This window comes from Diceros bicornis, chromosome 10 (genome assembly GCF_020826845.1).
Source record: "Diceros bicornis minor isolate mBicDic1 chromosome 10, mDicBic1.mat.cur, whole genome shotgun sequence".
Classification (NCBI taxonomy): Eukaryota; Metazoa; Chordata; class Mammalia; order Perissodactyla; family Rhinocerotidae; genus Diceros; species Diceros bicornis.
In genome coordinates, this window is record NC_080749.1 from 4,843,713 (window position 1) to 4,864,988 (window position 21,276).

General features: G+C 41.4%; 1 non-coding gene across 1 annotated transcript; it reads right to left on the reverse strand.

Moving 5' to 3' along the window:
* Positions 1 to 3,792: 3,792 nt before the first annotated feature.
* On the reverse strand, positions 3,793 to 3,899 carry LOC131411077 (U6 spliceosomal RNA). Its single transcript, XR_009221475.1, has one exon. It is a non-coding gene; the product is annotated as a U6 spliceosomal RNA (small nuclear RNA).
* Positions 3,900 to 21,276: the final 17,377 nt, after the last annotated feature.

Below are 21,276 nucleotides of genomic sequence, written 5' to 3' on the forward strand. Positions count from 1 at the left end.
TGGGAAGAAAAACAATTCACCTGAACAGTAATGCCTCTGGGTTTTACTGAGAGCCCTTCTGACTTTTTATAAATCTTGAGGGCTGATCTGGATGATACAAAGTTCCCTAGGTGTTCTGCTTTGTTGCAATGTGCTGAAGAATTGCATCTTTGCTCTACCTCTCAAGTCTCTCCCAGGAAGACAGCATTCACCTGCTAAAGCTTTTAGCCTTAAAGGGACCTAAGGTTGCCAAATTTGTGTATGAAAAGGAAGGGAATGCCCTTGGGATACTCACCCAAAAACACAGGGAACACCATTGACATATAGGGTATTATAGCTAGTAACTGGACTCTGTGGCATGGGCATACGCCCCTTGCCTTACAGCCATTACTGCCACTGCCTTTTTGGTTAAGGCCACCAAGAAAATTGTTGTGGGATCTCCTTTAACTATTTTTGTACCACATGTAGTAGAAGCCCTCCTCAATTCTCATCACACTCAACATATTTCAGCCAGCTGCTTCACCTCCTTGTGTTAACTGCTCCTCACATAACTCTTTTACATTGTAGTAACCTCAACCCTGCCACTCTTCTCCCCTCCACTACCGATGAAGTCCCTCATTCCTGCCTAATGCTGGTGGATCTCCTCCTGACTCCTCCTGATGATCTGCGGGAAACTATTTGGGTAACACTGACTTCTCATGGTTCACTGATGGTTCTTATTTTAAAGATGACAATGGCAAATATCGTGCTGAGTATGCTATTGCAACTCCATTTGATATTATTGAGGCAGCGCCTTACCTATGGCTACTTCAGTGCAACGGGCTGAATTATATGTTCTTACACAGGCTTGTACTTGAGCCAAGGGCAAAACTGCCAATATTTATACTGATGGCAGACCTGCTTTCAGAGTAGCTCATGATTTGGGAATGTTGTGGAAGCAATGTGGCTTCCTTACTTCCAGCAGAAATAAAATTTAAAATGACCCTTATGTTCAGGAATTATTGGATGCTATATTTTACCTGCTGCTTTAGCTACTATCAAGATCCCGGGGCACTCTAAGTGTGACTCCCTGGAAGCTAAAGGAAATCACCTTGCTGATATTTCTGCAATAAATGCAGCCCTTAAAGAAACCAACAGCAGCCAAGCCTCTGTCATGGTCCAAAGGGATATTTCCCCAAATGATAACTTAGAAAAAGTGACTAGAAAAGTCCAAAAGTTGGCCTCAGAAAAGGAAAAACAAAATTGGAAATTCAGCAATTGTTGGGTTGATTAAAGAGAAAGCTCTGGTTCAGATCAAATAACAATCCAGTCCTACCAGAGACTCTAAAATTCCCGCTTCTAACCGCTGTACATGCATTTAACCATTGGTCTACCGACAAAATGATAATATTCATGAAAATATTCATGGATCAATATTGGTGGGGAAATGTTAACAAGGCAACAAGAAGTGCCTACCTCACTTGTCCCACTTGTCCCAAATACAATCCAGGGAAGCCTGTTCATACTGTTCCCGGACATTTTAAACTGCCTACTGGACCATTCAAAGTTCAGCAAGTGGATTTCATACAACTGCCTGTCTCATGGATATAAATATGTTTTAGTCATGGTCTGTGTGTCTTCTCACTGGACTGAAGTCTTCCCTTGCATACAGGCTACAGCCTCTTCTGAGGCTAAAGTCCTTTTGGAAAGGATTATCCCTACCTGGGGAACTCTGCTCGAGCTACATCGTGACCGAGGAATCCATTTTACTGGTCAGGTACTTCCACGGGTCTGTGCTGTTTGGCTGGTTTTGCAACACTTTCTCTGTGCTTACCACCCTCAATCCTCTGGTTTAGTCGAACGCACTAACAGCATTATTAAGACTCATTTGGCAAAATTTGTAGAGACCCTCCAAATACCTTGGCCAAAAGCATTCCCATTTGCCCTTCTAAATCTCAGATCCACCCCGCTTGGAACTCGTAAACTCTCACCTTTGAGATAGTCACAGGATGCGCAATGCACTTGGCTCCTGCCTCTTTTGACCCACAGCTGATAAAAGGAGATATACTCCAATACTGCAAGTATCTAATTGCTTCTATTAAAACTAACCTTGTTTTGGGGGCCGGCCCCGTGGCTTAGCAGTTAAGTGCGCGTGCTCCGCTACTGGCCGCCCGGGTTCGGATCCTGGGCGCGCACCGACGCACCGCTTGTCTGGCCATGCTGAGGCGGCATCCCACATACAGCAACTAGAAGGATGTGCAACTATGACATACAACTATCTACTGGGGCTTTGGGGAGAAAAGGGAAAAAGAGGAGGATTGGCAATAGATGTTAGCTCAGAGCCGGTCGTCCTCAGCAAAAAGAGGAGGATTGGCATGGATGTTAGTTCAGAGCTAATCTTCCTCACAAAAAAAAATAAAAAAATAACCTTGTTTTGGCAGAGCAATCTTTTCACTGTGTGCTACAGGGAAACAAAGACCTTAAGCATCACACCTTGTTGGGCCGGCCCCGTGGCTTAGTGGTTAAGTGAGCGCGCTCCACTGCTGGCGACCCGGGTTCGGATCCCGGGCTCGCACCGACGCGCTGCTTCTCCGGCCATGCTGAGGCCGCGTCCCACATACAGCAACTAGAAGGATGTGCAGCTATGACACACAACTATCTACTGGGGCTTTGGGGGGAAAAATAAATAAATAAAATCTTTAAAAAAAAAAAAAAAAAGAAGGACTCGCTTCAACCTCGCTGGAAAGGCCTCAATCAGGTACTGTTAACAAACCCTGTGCTGCCAAACTCCAGGGAATAGACTCTTGGATTCACATGACACACCAAAAGAAAGTACCCAACTCCAACTGGACCTGAACATCGTCTGGTGACCTGAAAGTAAAGATTTCCTGAAATTGAAGCAGATGACACCTGATGAGACAGCTTTCCCAAGATGTCCAGATGAGGCCTGTTGGAAGTTTGTCTGCCAAGCCTTTGATGATGACGTAGCACTTCAGATGATCTCCAATGCCTATGATCTTGATAACACAGGGACTTTAGAAAAGAAAAATGCCTGAGTTCTCCCTTCTACCTCTCGTTGTAACTCAAATGTGGCCTCAATATGTTTCCATTCTGTGCAGTTTCCCTCTGACTTGATGCCAAGTCCTTCCTGGTATCGAGGGACAAAAAGCTACTGAAACCAGAAAAACCTGACTCTTGATCAGTGATGCTTTCAGAGAAAGATCTTGATCTAAAGGGGAAAAAGTCAAATTAATAAACAGAAACATCATTAAATTGGTGTCAGGAGGCCAAATGGGGGAGCTCTCATGCCCTGTGTCTCTCAATAGCAGAGCCCAACAGGAAGAAGAAAGACTTCCTCTTCTTGACTGGCAAGAAACTCAGTCAATGAGAGACTATCACAACTCAGCCAATGAAAAGCCACTACACATTGAACTCTCAATTCCTCCAATGGACTCTTCATTTACAATAACCCTCCCAACCTCCTCTTCCCCTCTATAAAAGAATTTCACTTCCCTTGCTGCTGGGGGGACTTGCATGTGGCTCATCATGGTTGCAGACCCTGAATTACAATTCCTTGCTGATCGTGAATAAACCCATTTTTGCTAGAGAAGTAACTGGCTATCTGTGGTTTATAGTCAACAAATCGTAACAAATGTACCACTGTGGTACAGGATATTGATAGCAGAGGAAGCTGTGCATTGTTGGGGGCCAGGGAGCAGATCGAAACTCTCTGTACTTGCTGTTCAGTTTTGCTGTGAATCTATAACTGCTCTAAGAAATAAGGTATATATATATATATATATTTTAATTTGTTTTATTGAAGTCGCATTGGTTTATAACGTTGGATACTTCACCAATTTGTGTGTCACCCTTGCACAGGGGCCATGCTAATTTTCTCTGTATTGTTCTAATTTTAATATATGTGCTGCAGAAGCAAGCACTAAAGTACATATATTTAAAAGGAGAAATCATAGATGTTAAAGATGGAAGGAATATAAGAGATAACCTAATCCTCTATCCTCATTGTAAAGTGAGGAAAAATGAGACTCAGACTATTGAAAGTAATTAATATACCTTATTAGTACAGTTTTAATTTTACAGAATAATTGAGCAGATAGTAAATACAGTTCCATATACCCATCCCACCCCAACACGCAACACCCAATACAGAGTTTCCCCTATTATTAAAATCTTGCATTAGTGTGGTACATTAGGGTTATATCCATACAATGGAATATTTGGAATAAATTTCAAATGGAATAATTTCCAAATGGAATAATTTCCAAACCGCATATCTGACAAAGGACTTGCACCTAAAATATATAAAGGACTCTCAAAACTCAGTATTTGGAAGTAATATTGATATATTATTATCAACTAAAGTCCATAGCTTACATCAGCGTTCACTCTTAGCACTGCACAGTTTTGTGGGTTTTCACAAATGCATAGAAATGTGTACCCAACATTACAGTTTCATACAGAATAGTTTCACCACTCTAACAATCCCCTGTGCTACACCTACTCACCTCTCCCCCGAAACCCTGGCAACCACTGAACTTTTCACCATCTGTTATAGACTGAATGTTTGTGTCCTTCCACAAAAATCATGTGTTGAAACCTAATCCCCAGTGTAATGATACTTGGAGGTAGGGCCTTTGGGAAGTGCTTTGGCCATGAGAGGAGCTCTCATGAGTGGAATTAGTGCCCTTACAAAAGACCCCAGAGAGCTCCCTCATCCTTCCACTGTGAGGACACAGAAAGAAGACAGCCAGGGGCCGGCCCCGTGGCTTAGCAGTTAAGTGCATGTGCTCCTCTACTGGCGGCCCGGGTTTGGATCCCGGGCACGCACCGACGCACCACTTGTGTGGCCATGCTGAGGCGGCGTCCCACATAGAGCAACTAGAAGGATGTGCAACTATGACATACAACGATCTACTGGGGCTTTGGGGAGAACAAGGGGAAAAAAGGAGGAGGATTGGCAATAGACGTTAGCTCAGGGCCGGTCTTCCTCAGCAAGAAGAGGAGGATTGGCATGGATGTTAGCTCAGGGCTGATCTTCCTCACAAAAAAAAAAAAAAAAAAAAAAAAAAGAAGACAGCCAATTGACCACGAAGCAGGAAGTGGGCCCTCAGCAGACATCAAATCTTCTAGAGTCTTGATCTTGGACTTCCCAGCCTCCAGAACTGTGAAAAATAAACTTGTGTTTTTGTTTGTTTTTTTTTTTGTGAGGAAGATCAGCCCTGAGCTAACATCCATGCCAATCCTCCTCTTTTTGCTGAGGAAGACTGGCCCGAGCCAACATCCGTGCCAATCTTCCTCCACTTTATGTGGGATGCTGCCACAGCATGGCCTGACAAGTGGTGTGTTGGTACGCGCCCAGGATTTGAACCCAGGCTACTAGAAGTGGAGCGCGTGCACTTAACCACTATGCCACGGGCTGGTCCCCAAACTTGTGTTGTTTCAAAGTGACTCAGACTATAGTATTCTTTACAGCAGCCCGAATGGACTAAGATGCCATCTCTATAGTTTTGCCTTTTTCAAAATGTCAAATAGTTGGAAGTATACAGTATGTAGCCTTCAGAGTGACCTCTTTCATTAAGCTTATTCATTTATGTTTCCTCCACGTTTTTTCATGGCTTGAGCACTCATTTCTTTTTATTGCTGAATAATATTCCATTGTGTGGATGTAGGACAGTTTGTTTATCCTTTCATGTTTGTAATTATTTTCTAGTCATTGAGTTGGTTCTTTGTTTCTTTTTTAAATCTTCCCCACTTTTTCTGCCACCTCTTGTTTTAACTGAGCATTTTATACAATTCAATTTTATGTCCTTTCTTAGCATATCAATTAAACTTCTTTTTCAAAAAAATTTTAGTGGGATTCCCTAGAGTTTGTAATATACACTTACAAGTAATCCATGTCCACTTTCAAATAACACCATACCGTTCAAGGTAGTACTAATACCTTACAACAGAATATTCCCAATTCCTCCCTCCCGTTCATTACTGCATAGCTGCCCTTCATTTCACTTATCCATTTGCTATAATCAACCAGTGCATTGTTGCTGTTCTTCCTCTGGAGAAAGTTATTTATTAGATCAGATCACAATAAAAATAAATAAATATTTTATTGTACCTTCATTTATTTTTTCTCTCATGCTCTTCCTTTCTTTCTATAGATCCAAGCTTCTGAACTATATCATTTCTTTGAGCATTTCTTGCAAGGCAAGTCTACTGGAGACAAATTCCCTCAGTTTTTGTTTCTCTGAGAAAGTCTTTATTTCTCCTTCACTTTTGAAAGATAACTTCACAGTATACAAAACTCTATGTTGCTGATTATTTTTTTTCAAGATGAAATATTTCACTCCACTCTGTTCCTGCCTTCATGATTTGTGAAAAGTAGTCCGATGTAATTCTTATCATTGTTCATCTATAGATAAAGTGATTTTTCTTTCTGGCTTCTTTCAAAATTTTCTCTTTGTCTTTGGCTTCTGCTGTTCGAATATGATATGCCTAGGTGTAAATTTTTTATTTATGCTGCATGGTGTTCTCTGAGCATCCTGGATTTGCGATTTGTTTTCTTTCATTAATATTGGAAAATTCATAGCCATTGTTACTTCAAATATTTCATCTGCTTCTCTCTCTCTTTCTTTTTCTGGTATTCTCATTATGCATATGTTAAATCTTTTGTAATTATCCCACAGTTCTTGGATATTTTGTTCTAGTTTTTAAATTCTTTTTTCTCTTTGCATTTCATTTTGGGAAATTCCTATTGACATATCTTCAAGCTCACTGATTCTTTCCTCGGCTGTTTCCAATCTACTGATGACCCAATCAAAAACACTCTTCATTTCTGTCACCATGTTTTTAATTTCTAGTTTACCCTTTCATTCTTTTTTAGAGTTTCCATTTGTCTGATTACATTACAACTTTGTTCTTGCACGTTTTCCACTTTTTCCATTAGAGCCTTTAGCATGTTAATCAAAATTACTTTCAAATCCCAGTCTGATAATTCCCAAATCTCTGCCATATCTGAATCTGATTCTGATGCTTCGTCTCCTCAGATTGTATTTTTTCTTGCCTTTTAATATGCCTGTAATTTTTGCTTGAAACTGAGACATGATGTAGTGGGTAAAAGAAACTGAGGTAAATAGGCCTTAGTGTGAAGTTTTATTTTCCTGGCTAGGAGTGAGGCCACTGTTTGCTGCAGCTGTACATGGCAGAGACCTCAATTTCCTCTAGTGTCCTTGTTTTTGTCTCCTGTTTTGTATTTGGGTTTCTCTATAAATGGCTTCTTAAATAGAGTCAGAGCATTATAGTTCTTTCAGCTGTAACCTACATTATTATACAGGAGCTGTGTTGATATGGTGGTAAGGGTGATGGGAGGGAAAGTGTTCTATAATCCTATAATTAGGATTTGGTCTTATAATAGGACTCTGCCCCTGGGCTGGAACCTTCACGAGTGCTTTTCCCATTTATACGAGACAGGAAGACTAGAGGTGAATAGAGTTGGGTAATTTCCCTCCCTCCAAGTCAGGTAAAGCTATGGTAATGGCTTTCTCCTTGCTGAGAGGCCTTTGTTGTGGAGAATTCTCTGGGCTTATTTCAAAATGGTTACTTTTCCCCTCCCCTTGGCCAAATATGAGGGGATTTTTCTAGGATATTCACTGTGAGAACCTAGTGGGGCTCCTGAAGGCAAACCTCATAAAAGTGTGGGAGCCCCCCTACCTAACTCTGGGCCCCCAGGAGTATTTAAGTCTCAAACTAGTCTAGACTCAGCCTCTAGAAATTCACCCAAATTACTCCGTTTAGTGTTCCTACCAGCTACCAATTCCAGTGGCTTCTGCCTTATGTAAGCTGAATTGTGTTCTTTTTATTTGCCCATCTCTCCAGTTTTGGGGGTGGTGGTTTGTCATCTGACCTCAATTCTCCCTTGATTTTCAGTTAATTCCATTTTTTCTTGTTGTGGGGGCAGGAAAGACAACTTCCAAATTCTTTCCATATAGAGCAGAAACCAGAGGTCTAAGACTCAGACCTTATAAGAGCAGAACCAGGTCTCTAGACCAATGTTGTCCAATAGAAATAAGATGTGAACCACATAACTAATTTTAAATTTTCTTGCAGTCACATTAAAAAAGTACAAAGAAATATATGAAATTAAATACATATTTTATTTAAGCAATATATCTAATACATTATCATTTAAACATGTAATTATAAAAAAATTATTAAGATATTGTACTTTTGGGGAGTATTAAGTATTTGACATCTAATATGCACTTTACATTTATAGCATATCTCAATTTGGTCATTTCAAGTGTTCGATAGCCACAGACTCTCTACTAACCCCCACCCCTCATCAAAAAATTAATTATAATAATAAGCTGAGCTCGCCCTCACCAGGACTATTGCTTGAGCATGCAGGCACCCCTCTCCCCACAAGGTTTCCTCATACTCTTCATTTAGGTCTCTGTCATATCACCTCTTCAGAGGGCCTTTCCTGACTCCCCCATCTAAAATCCAGCCCCTAAACTGTTACCTTCCTGCTCCTTCACCTACATTTTTTTACATTCCATGTTTGTTTATAGTCTTCATTCCCCTGTTAGATGTCACCCCATGAGGACAGGGACATTATCTAGTTCAGTGCTACACTCTTAGCCCCTAGGAGAGTACTCAACCAATAAGGGCTGCTGGGTTCCAGCTGCACCACCCTCCTCGTCCATGAGGACACGCTCAGCCGGGAGATGCCCCACCCTTGCCACTGCTCTCACTTAGTTAGCTTGTGGGCGAAGGATGCGCCTTGAGATCAGTGAATACCCTTCAGCTGCTGGAGAGACACAGCACAGAATCCTCTAGGTTTTAAACTCTGTTTGTCATTCAGAAAACTATAGCCTCTGTTGACTCTGTGCTTTTCCCTGAACAGGGGGCTCAGGAGCAGGCAGACCCAATGGGAGAGTTAAGTCCTGCAGGAGTGCTGGCCCAACAGTCAGACCCAGGCCACCCAACCTTGTAAGCCAACCTTGTAAGCCTTACTAGAGTTCCCAGTGAAGAAACTTCTGGCAAAAGAAATTGCCCAAAAGTAGTTTCATAAACATAATAAAGACAGAGTATCTAAAAATAGCTATATGAGTTAACCATAAATACATAACTATAAGCATTTTACACTGTTACATCTATGACTACACTTACATATCTTTCCTCCGGGAGATTTAGCTCTCTGTATTATTTTGTCAAACCAATTCTTACTTTACATCTTTGGTCCAGTATCTTATTCTCCTCTTTGTTGATCGGCCCCTTAATGGCTCCACTTATTTATAAAAAGGAACTGAAGTTCCTTGGGAGCTTTCAGTTGTTGAGTGTATCACTTCAGAGAACTTGATGGGCAGTGTCTGCTTTATGACAGGCTTCTGTGGGCCCTTGTGCCTCACCCTTTCCTGACCTCTGGTTCTCTGAGCGAGCGTGGGTGCCCATTTCTGTAGTGTGCATGTGCTCCAGCAGTGAGGCGCCTGGTCACTGCTAAGGGAATCTGGTCTGCACCTGTCCTCGGAACTCTCGGCACTTACTGTCTCTACCACCTGTGTAGCTACCACTATCTAGCGCCACGTGGTTCCTCAATTTTACTGAATTGTTGGAGGGTGGTGTAAAATTGGTTAAAAAAGAGGAAGGAATTAAACATTTGAACTACCAGTGACCAAAGGAAAAGGGAGGAGGAAAAAAGAATATGCTCAGAGAAAGAGAGGGGAAACCAGAAACCAGGTTCTAAAGGGAGCCATAGCTGGGAAACCCAATTTACACAAACGAGAGAAGATTTTTATAAGGTTGGTGGTGGTGGTATTGTAAAATCTGCAAAGCAATCTGCAGAAAACTGGATTCACTACTTAGAGGGCTCTATGTATGCCTTTGGATAAGCCTGAATATATCACATGAAACTTGCTAGGAACAGTAAGAATCTGAGATCGTCAAAGAAATTGGTTGTGGAAAGCAAAGTTGAATTTTAAATGTTTCTTTTCTAGATGGAAAGGAGTACAAGTCAACAGATGTTTATAGTGGCACATTGCACATATGAAAAAGGTGATAGGTTAGAAGGCTGTCACTTACACTCCAAGTTTGTGAGACAGAATAATGTAAAAGTGATGTGGTCACTAAAATATTACTCTCTGCAGACTGCCCATCCCAGGGGAAACTTGTCCAACCATGAAAAGCAGAGGCTACTCCAGAGGGGAAGATGATCCATATGGGGGGTGATGGAGAGTCACTGGGTCGGGACTGTGGCTCTCTGAGATCTTGAGGCGTCAGATTCCCTCCAATTCCTAGAATTTAGGGAAGGTGAGAGATAACTGCTGGCAAACAGGCTGTCTTACTGAAGTGAGTTCCCTTAGAAGATCCATATGCCTTCTAGCAAATAGGACAGCCTCCCAGAAAATCTCACTGGCCTATCCCCAGGCTGTCACACTCCCATTGTCAGGTGTACTGTATATTTTGTCTTGGGCTAGGGAGTAGCAACAGAGACACTTATGTATGTATAAAATACAAAAACAAAAAATTAGGAATGAATTTGTTTAATGCCTGTTCACAAATTTATTCACAAAGGAATGTGGCCCTGTGCCAATGCACACAGAGTGGCCGCGGGTGAACCAACCCAGGCAGACCCGGAGTTGGATGGGCAAGGGGTCCCCAGGCGGGGAGTAAGGGCAGCAGCTGAAAATTGTATTCTCGTTACTCTGAGCAGAAATAGAGATTTGAGGGGACAGTGCATGCTGGTTTTACGTGGTTTCTGAGGACTCCTTAGCCCACATGGTCCCCTGAGGCCTATAGCTCAAGGATGACTGGAAAACAAGCCCTCTACTCACTGGGAATTCTTTTTTTCTCAATGTTTTGTCTTTATCAACAGTCTTGTAGCAAAAAGAAAAATCCAACACCCCAGAATGTTTGGTCACAAGATAAGATTTATCCATAGCAGCTGCATTTTAATGAAATGATCTAGAACAGTGTTTAAACTGCGACACACAGTAAGACATTTCACATTGTGACCTAATGCTCATAAACATATCTATAAAACTGAAAAATATGTTATGAAACAATACTTTACACTTGCACATTTGATCATGTAAAAACGTTACAAAGTTCATAACAAATATTATTCTATTCACATATGTATGTAACCTGGGAGAAAAAAAATACAAAAACCAAAATTAGGAATGACTTTGTTTAATGCCTGTTCACAAATTTATTCCAGCCCAGAACGCTCAAGGACAAGGCTACTATGTGCATATCTGGTTGAGACTAATGTGAACATTCGTAACGAAAACTCAGTGGAAAGTCTCATACTTGCTAACTGCAGATAAGAGTCTACTGCATTTCACAGCTGTGACTTATGTTAAGATTAAAATTAAACTCTACAAGTCCACCCCCTCCAGCTTGGCAGTGGTCAAACTAATCATCACTTACCAGTGAATTAAATGACAAACAAACAAAGCTTTTGTAAACAAAAGTTAGAAACACCATTTGTAGCCAATGCACATCCCTTGCACTGTCTCACTCACTAATTTGTCACAATTGGTGTCAATATTTGTTGCAATGGGTGCAGTTTTGGGGTAAGAATCTGTGAAATGCTCTGTGATATTTTCTGTTCTTTTTTTAATACCTGTCGCAGCCCACAGATTGTGATCCACAGACGCGAAAACACTGGTTTAGGAGTTTTAACCTTTTAAATAGATGCAGCATATGGTTTCCCGCCTGTATTAGTTTTCTGTGCTGCTGTAACAAATTACGACAAACTTAAAACAACACAGATTTCTTATCTTACAATTCCATAGGTCAGAAATCCGACACAGGTCTTGCTTCACTAAAATCAAGGTGCCGGCAGAGCTGCATTCCTCTCTGGAGGCTCTAGGGAACAAATCACTTCCTTGCTCATTCAGGCAGGGTTCGATTCCCTGTGGTTGTTGGACTGAGGTCCCTGTTTCCTTGATGGCTGTCATCTTGGGTTGCCTTTAGTTCCTAGATGCCTCTCTCTGGTCCGTGCACATAGCCTCCTGCAGCTCAGAGCCAGTAACAGGGTGTCGAATCCTTCTCATGCTACCATCTCTCTGACACTTCTGTTGTTGCAACTCTCCCACTGCAACTTGGAAAAGTTCTCCACTTTTAAGAACTTGTGATTGGATTGTGCCCTCTTGGGTAAGCTCCCCATCTCAAGCTCCATACCCTTAATCACATCAGCAAAGTCACTTTTGCCATGTAAGGATAAATTCACAGATTCCAGGGATTACAGTGTGGACAACTTTGGGGACTGTCATTCTGCTGACCACACTAACACAGAGATGCATGCTAATACATTTACAGTTTATTGATAACAAAGCCTGGGATTGCTGAATGAATTGTTTCTTTATCATACTCAATTTACGTTGAGCCCTCATTTTTCTCTCTCTCCAATTTGATGAATGTAATGTCTTCATTTATTTTGTCTTTTTTTGCCATCTGTCCTTTTTTTATCAGAGTAACTTGCCAATTGAATCTTTATCTTTTGCCTTTGAATGTGGTGGTTGTTTAGTTCAACTGAATTTCCCTGACTTTTCTTTTCCCTTTTCCCGGAATATCTTAAGGCTATGGTATATTTTATTGTACTCCAATGTAATAAAAATCCTTACCTATTAAAATTTTATTTCAACATTAAAAAAAAAGGAATATTAAGTCTGGCCAGGTTTTTCCTAGAATTGCCCAATACAAGGCAGTAGACATACTATAGGATATTTTTAATATTAAGAAATTTCGTTAACACTAGATTCTACTAACTCCCAATTCAGTGGCTGTTGTATAAGGTTTTCAGACCCTGTCTCTGAGCATTCTGTCGCTCTACTACACTTTTTCCAGAGCAGAAGCTGAAACTGTGCGAGTGCCCCCATAAAGGTGTCACCAAGACCTCAGCATGCTCTCCTGGCACTCATGCTCTTGTCCCTCAGGCCTTAGGGAGACCCACAGGCAGCTATGTTTATTGTGAACCAGCCTTAGCTGTGTGTTGGCTTCTCATAGCTCTGCAACCCCAAGATCCCATGCAGAACTTGCAGGTTTCGTCAGAAATAAAAAGAACTTTGTCCCTTCCTTTACAGTCACTACTTTTTTCCCAATTTTTTATTGTGGCAAAATGCACATAACATAAAATTTACCATCCTAACCATTTTTAAGTGTACAGTTCAGTGATATTAAATACATTCATAATGTTGTGCAACCATCACCACTATCCATCTCCATAATTCTTTTCATCTTGTGAAACTAAAACTCTTGTCAACTTAAACAGAGCAAAGGGCAGTTTTGTTTAAACCAAAATGAGTTTATTCAGGAACAGCAGAGGAATTGCAATTCAGGACAAGCAAACTATGGGAAACCATAGGCAAGTCCAAGGAGACAAAGGGATGGTCAACTTTTATTAGCTTTTAGAAGGGAATTGGGGAGCATTGTTTTGAACTTTTGTTTCCTTAAAGCAGAACAAAAGAATCCAGGGTTGTCGTGGTTTCTCATAGGCTGCTGTGGCAGTCAGTTTGCTGTTACTGAGGCATTTGGAAATCGTCCTTCTTCCTGCTGGTTTATGCAAATTGAGATGAGTGGTACATGCGTGAGAGCTCTCCCTTTATGGCTTCCTGACTCCATTCTAAATCAGGTTTCCTTATCCATTTTTCACGTTGCCCCCTATTGATCAAGATCTTTCTCTGAAAGCATCACTGATCAAGCATCAGGTTATTTATTTATTTATTTATTTATTTATTTATTTATTAAGTGCTTTTCTCTATCTGTGTCCCTCAGTGTTGAGAAGGACCTTTCTGGAGAGTCATGTCCCATGATGGGGGAGGGCAGGTGGTGATTGGAAACTATAGAGGCCACATTTGAACAAGAAAGAAGGTAGGAGGGTCTCTCCAGCATTTTCTGCTCTTATGTTTAATATCTTGTCTAGGTCATAAACATTGGAAATCATCTCAAAACTCTGAGCTAACATTATTCTATTTGGTGCAGCATTTCTGCAGAGACTGGACAGGCAACCAGTACAAAGTTTAAAAGTGATTATGCAAAACAGGATTAAAAGTAATATGACAAATCTAGTGTGCATAATTGTCCTGTCCTGAATTAGGAACCTAGGCCCGAAGGTAGCCAACTGAACAAGTCAAAGGACCATGGAGAGTCAGGTGAAACTTGTAACCAGTTACAAGTGCGCTTATTCCCTGATTTTGCACAATTGGGTTTCTATTTCCCCAGAGGATTTTATCCATGTACAACAAGTAATATTTGCTACCATACATACAACACTTTGTTCAGCTAGGAGATAGTCAAGGGCAATTTGGTTATCAATACCACCTTAGCTAAGGAATCTAGTGCCCATTGTTGGTGGGCTGATATTGCTTTAGCAGTGGAGTCAGCTGTGTTACCAAGGGTACTAAATAGGTTTGTAATCATGCTCTCATTTTTGTCCCCTACGAGCCAAGGTAGGAGGAAGGATCTGCCTAAAGAGGCATACCTGGAGTCATGGACCCCATCAGGCAGTTCATGTTTGATTTTTTGATGTAGGCCTGAGGGGTTAGACCAGTAGTTGGTTTCAGATTGGCTATGAATGGACAGTGGAGCAACAAGTATTTTGTTGCTCCTAACAAGTATTGTCCTCCTGTTCTCCAACTATCTAGACATTCATAGGCCAAGGAGTGGTGCTATCCTCCACAGGTAAAAATGAAACCAAGTGGAGTGCAGAGGACTCCAGATAAAGTATCATTATTTATTTGTGAATCTATGGGAATGGACCTATTAGCATTAGTAAACCAGGGGTCAGTGATATTTTGAGAGCATTCTGAGAGGATTCCTCCAAGTCAAAAAGACTGTCCTCTAAAGTGACGGCAAAAGTTTCTTGGGTTTGAGTTGTTTTTTGAACAAAGGTTATAAAGGTAAGGGCATGAGCAAGGTGGTTGCAGTACGGTCATATTTTTAAGATTATCTAGGATGGTGCTATCATTGCCATAGTCAATGGGAATGTTTAGGAAGAAACAGGGAGTGGGAAGGGAGGTTGACAGAAGTTTTACTCTAGCTAACGTTGAGGGGAAGTGGGGTGAAATTTGCAGTGGCATTAGGGACAAGTGAAAAACTTGTTACAGGATGGACTAAAGGGTCACTGCTGTTGTGGATGGAGCAGAGTTTCTGGAGGCAAACTCAACAATTAGATAAGTTTCCCCCTTTTGCAGTAGATTGAGAAATGTAGCTAAGAGCATTGTCTTTCTAAGAAAGAGAGGAAGAGAATAAAGTAAGAGGAACAATAGGAAAAGGGTATACAGTCTTGGTCCAGTCATCCTGGGAAAGCTCAGGGCGAGTTGAAGGCTCCTTCAACTGTCATCTGCTTCAATTCCTGGAAGTCTTTACTTTTAGGTCACCAGTTGGCATGCAGGTCCAGTCAGGGTTTGGTGCTTTCTTTAGATGTGACACATGGATCCAAGAGTCTATACAGCACAAGAGTTGGGTTGAAGAGTCTTTCTGGAGATGTCTTTTCCAATAAACAGTATCTCTGGGTTGTAAGGTGTGGTGCTTAAGGTTTTTGTCTCCTGGGAGTGTTCTGTGAAAAGACTGATCTATTACAAAAAGGTTATTTTCAATAGAAGCAATTACGCCTTTACAATATTGAAGTATATCCCCTTTTATCAGCTGTGGAGCAAAAGAAGCAGGAGCTAGGTGCATTCGGTGTCCTGTCACTGTCTCAAAGAGTGCGAGTGTATGGGTTTCAAAAGGGGTAGATTTGAGATTTAGAAGGACCAATGGCAATGCCTTTGGCCAGGGTATTTGAAGGATTTCTACAAATTTTGCCAGTTGAGTCTTAATGATGCCATCACTACGTTCAACTAGTCTTGAAGATTGAGGGTGGTAAGCACAGTGAAATGTTGTAGAACTAGCCAAATGGCACAGACTAGTCAAAGCATTTGACTGGTGAAGTGAGTTCCTCAGTCACTATGAAGTTCGAGGGGGTTCCTCAGGTAGGGATGATCTTTTCTAATAGAATTTTAGTCATGGAAAAGGCAGTAGACTATCTACAAGGGAAAGCTTCACTCCAGTGAGAAAACATACAACCCATCACCAAAATGTACTAATATCCCTGAGGTGGGGGGAGCTGGATAAAATCCATTTGCCAAACCTCAGATGATCCATTGGGCAATTTGAAGTGTTTGAGGGCAGTGTGGACAGGTTCTCTTGGATTGTATTTTTGGCAGGTGGGGAAAACAAAGTAGGCACTTTTGGTGGCCTTATTGATATTTCCCCACCAGTATTGCTTCATAAAGATTATCATTTTTTTAATACTTTTTTTTTTGCTAAGGAAGACTCGCCCTGAGCTAACATCTGTTGCCAATCTTCCTTGTATGTTGCCTGAGAAAGATTAGCCCTGAGCTAACATCTGTGCCAGTCTTCCTCTATTTTGTATGTGGGTCACAGCCACAGCATGGCTGATGAGTGGTGTAGGTCCATGCCCGGGGTCTGAACCCATGAACCCAGGCTGCCAAAGCAGAGCGCACCAAACTTAACCAGTATGCCACGAGGCTGGCCCCAAAGATTACCATTTTATCAGTGGACCAATGATTCAATGCATGTACAGTACAATAATGAGAATTTTAGAGTTTCTGGCAGGACTGGATTGTTATTTGGCACAAACCAGAGTTCTTTCTTTTCATTGAACTAACAGTTATTAGATTTCCAATATTGTTTTTCCTTTTCTCAGGCCAGTATCTGGTCAATTTTTCTAGACTATCATTTAGGGGAACATCCCCTTGGATCATGACAGAGGTTTGGTTGTTGGTTCCTTTGAGAGCAGCATTCTTGGTGGAAATGTTTGCAAGATGGTTTCCTTTAGTTTCCAGGGAGTCAAGTTTGGAATGCCCAGGAACCTTAATAATAGCTAAGGCAGCTGATGGGAGTATGGCATCTACTAATTCCTGGACATAAGGGCCATTCTTTATCCTATCTCCGTTAGAGGTAAGGAAATCTTCTTGTTTCCATAGCATTCTAAAATCAAGTGCTATCCCAAAGGCATACCAACTACCAGTGTAAATATTTCCAGTTTTGTCTTTTGCTAAAATGCAGGATTAAGTAAGAGTGTATAATTAAGCCTGTTGGGCCAAGGTAGCCAAAAGCAAGTGTGCCACCTCGATGACTTCAAAAGGAGTTGGAATAGCATACCCAGCACATTATTATTATATTTACCATTTTCATCTTTCAAATAAGAACCATCAGTAAACCATGAAAACTCAACATTAGCTAAAGGGGTTTCTTGTAAGTAATCACGGGGCATCAAGATGTGGTCTGTCAAAATTTAATAGTCATGTGGAGTTTCTTCCACGGAAGAAGAAAGAAGGGTGGCAGGGTTCAGGTTATAACAATGAGAAAGAGTGACATGAGGTGCAGGCAGCAGGAGAATTTCACAGGAAGTAAGATGACTTGCAGAAAAGCGTTGAGTACGGCAGGAATTTAGAAGAGTTTCAACAGCATGAGGAGCAAAGATAGTTAGAGGGGATCCCATGACTATTTCTTCAGTGACCTTTACCAAGAGGGCAGTAGCAGGGATGGCTCTGAGGCAAGGAGGGTATCCTCAAGCCATAGGGTCTAGTTGTTGACTGTAATACCCTATTGGTCAATGATGATCTCCACATTTCTGAGTAAGCCTCCCAAGGACGTTTTCTTTTCATATATGAAGAGGAAAAAAGGAAGTTGGTAATTGGGGTGCCCAAGGGCTGGTAAATTTATTAAACTTTCTTTCAAGGTCCGAAAGGCCATGTCATCCATATCTTCTCAGATAATAGGGTCAGGTTTGGTGTTTTTTAACAAAATGTATAGGAGTTGGGCCATGAGAGAAAAGTTTGGAATCCAGTTGTAGCAATAGCCAGCCAATTCGAGAAAACCTCATAATTGACGTTTGGTTTTGGGCTTTGGGAAGTTCAGGAAGCCATGGAGCCTGTCTGGATCTGGGGGTAGCCCCTGTTCTGAGATTAAATGTCCTAAATAACAAACTTGAGAACAAACTTCAGTTTTTCCTCAGAGGCTTTGTGTCCTTTTAAGGCTAAAAGTTTTAACAGGTAGATGCTGTCTTCCTGTGAAGAGGCTTGGGAAGGGGAGCAGAAAAGCAAGTCATCTACATATTGTAATAGGGCAGAGCCCCCAGGAAATTTTTTATCATCTAAATCAGCTTTTAAAGTTTGTGAAAAGTAAGAAGGGCTTTCAGTAAAACCCTATAGCATTGCTGTCCAGGTGTATTGTTGTCCTTCCAAAGTAAAGGCAAAGAGCTATTGACTGGTCTTATCCACAGGGTTGCTAGAGAAGGTGCTACACAAACCAATTATGGTGAAAATTTTGCTTTTGGTAGGGTTGGAGCCTAATAGAGTATGAAGGTTTGGTAATGAGTGATAACAATATTGTTTATGCCTCAGAGGTCTTGGACAAATCTCCAAGCGCAGCCATTGGGTTTCTTTACAGGTAAAATAGGGGTATTGCAGAGACTGGTACAAGGGATTATGAGTCTCTGGACCTTATAATCCTTCATGATTGGTCTGATTCCCTGTAAGTCCTCTTTCTTTATAAAGTATTGATTATGTCTGGGGAGAGGCTTTGAGAGATCAATCTGGATCTTAATAGGAGGAGCACTATGGATTCCACCAATATTGATTGATGATTTCGCCAATCGGGATGGTGGCAATTGATCCAATAGAAGCAAATGGTTAGCATTTTCGGTATCAGCTTTAGTCTTGTCAGAGACAGTGCAAATAAAGGATGTCAAAGAGTATTTGATTCATTGAGGTGGCTATTTGGCTGTTATTGTCAAATTCTAAAATTATTTCTTCCTTTTGGGAGAAAGAAATCCCTGCATGATATTTTTCCAAGAAGCCTCAACCCAATAGATGGATAAGGGTGGAGGTACTAAGTAGGAAGGGATGGGTATCTCTTAGAGGGCCTAGACAAAAGAAGAAGGGTTCAGAAACAGGAAGCTGTTGAAGTTTGTTAGAGACCTCCACTATTTGAACTGTTTTGGTATTCCGAGGCAGGGGCTTTTTAATAGCAGTGGGGTTGAGCACTGGGAGTGTAGCTCTGGTGTCAATAAGGTTCAATAGAGATTTATTTCCAATCTGGAGGGTTGTTTCTCCAAGGTGGTTAAGAGGAAGAATTGTGAAACACCCCTGTGATTCCTCCAAGTCCCATCACTGGGAAGTGGGAGGACATTGGATGCCTGATGTTGCCTGGAGTGATGTTGCCTGGATGACTGATGATGCCTGGAGTGTTTTAGTTTATAGCAGTCTTTTTTCCAAAGTCTCAGCTTCTTACAATAATGATAGAGACCAAGAGGATTTTGCTTAGGGGCCTCCATCTGCTGAAGTTGGAGATTAAGGATTTTTGTGGTCTTTTTCCTAGTAGAATCATCTCGGCTGTGGGCTAATTGATTTACTAAATTAACTAAGTCCAGTGTGGACATAGTTTCCCATTCTATTCTAGTTCTCTTTACCAAAAGGGAGAGATCTCAGTTTAGCCCGTTAATGAACATAGAGTTAAAAGCTACCTATGTGGATTCAACATCCATGGGAAGACCAGAATTTTCATTAAAAACAATCTGGAGTCAACTATAATGGTCATGCAGTGGCTCATGTGGCTTTTGAGTCCAAGCCTGGATGTTATTCCAATCAACAGGTTTGGGGAAGGCTCTAGGAATTGTCTGGTAGGGTCATTTAGCAATTCCATGAGGATGGTCATATAACAGGCTCTCTCATCTGCAATTCTAGAGATCTTTCAGGATCATCCCCAATTGGCAGTTTTCATCCAGTGTTGGGCTTGGCCTTCACCAACAAACATATGGACTAGTTGATGTGAGTCTGAGAAACTTTGGTAAGTCTGGGTTGGTAAGTCTGGACAACTATATTAAATTCCTTGGAAAATCTATGAGGTTCTTCAATTACTTTAGGGAAGTCCTTGACTATAGCTCACAGTTCAGCCTTAGTCCAGAGGACATATGAACTTAGGGGCTTAGTGTTAGGATCTTCAGAAGGTCTAATTTTAAAAAGGCAGGTTCTGATAGGTTTGAATGAAGAGGAAGTGGGGAGAGGTTCAGAGAAAAAGGGAAGTTAGGTGAGAGGATTGGAATGAGGAAGTGGGGGGTACAGAGCACATGGGGTTGTCACAGTAGGGAAAGAGGAAGTTAGTGTTGGGGGCAAAGGAGAAGAAGAGGCTTCTGATGCCTTTTTGTCTTCTTTCAATTACCTATTTGCCTTGGTTAATTCAGAAATTGTATTCCGTAAAGAGGCAATTTTGGAAGCTTGAATGCACTTGGAAACCTAAAGGTACCAGTTAAAAGAGGCATCCCACTAAGTTTGTTTCACTCTAATGCCGTGGTCTTCTAACGTAGTTCTGAGAAAAACAGGTTTGGGGAGATCAAATGTTCCCTATAATGGCCAGTGAAGTTCTCAATTACCTATGGTAGGTTGGTCCATTTAGTTAAGAACGCACATGAGGAGGGACCATAATTTTTGAACATGAAACCAGGTGGAGTCCTAGAAGGAGGGCCCTGTTAAGAGTGCTCAGAGGATTGGGATACCATAACTCAAAAATTGGAGTTTAGTAAACAAAAGAGTACTCATCAGGAAGGGTGCCTTCACAAAAATAGATCCCCAATAAAGTCAGAGAGCTAAACCAAAGGGAGGGATCTCAAATCCAAGAGGAGACTTGCCGAACCAAAAGGAAGAAGACAACTCACGCAAGTGGAGAGCACAAGGGCTCAAGTGGGTACTGCACACGGTTCTGGGGGCTGTCAGTTCCACCATGGTTCACCTCCTTGGAATGCTGCTTTTGACACCATTTAATGTCAACCTTGTATGGAACAAAGAGCAATTTTATTTAAGCAAAAATGAGTTTATTCGGGAACAGCAGAGGAATTGCTATATGGAACAAGCAAACTATGGCAAACCATAAGTAAATCCAAGGAGACAAAGTGATGGTCAGCTTTTATTAGTTTTTAGGAGGAAATTGGGGACAGTTGTTTTGAACAAAAGTTCATTAGAGGAGAACAAGAGAATCCAGGGTTGTGGTGGTTTCTCATTGGCTAAAGTGCCAGACAGTTTGCTGTTACTGAGGGATGCGGAAATCTTCCTTCTTCCTGCTGGTTTATGCAAATTGAGATGAATGGTATCTGTGTGACAGCTCTCCCTTAATGGCTTCTCAACTCCATTTTACATCAGGATTCCTTATCTATTTTTCACACTCTGTACTCATTAAACAATAACTCCCTGTTCCCTCCTCCACCCAGCCCCTGGCAACCACCATTCTACTTTCTGT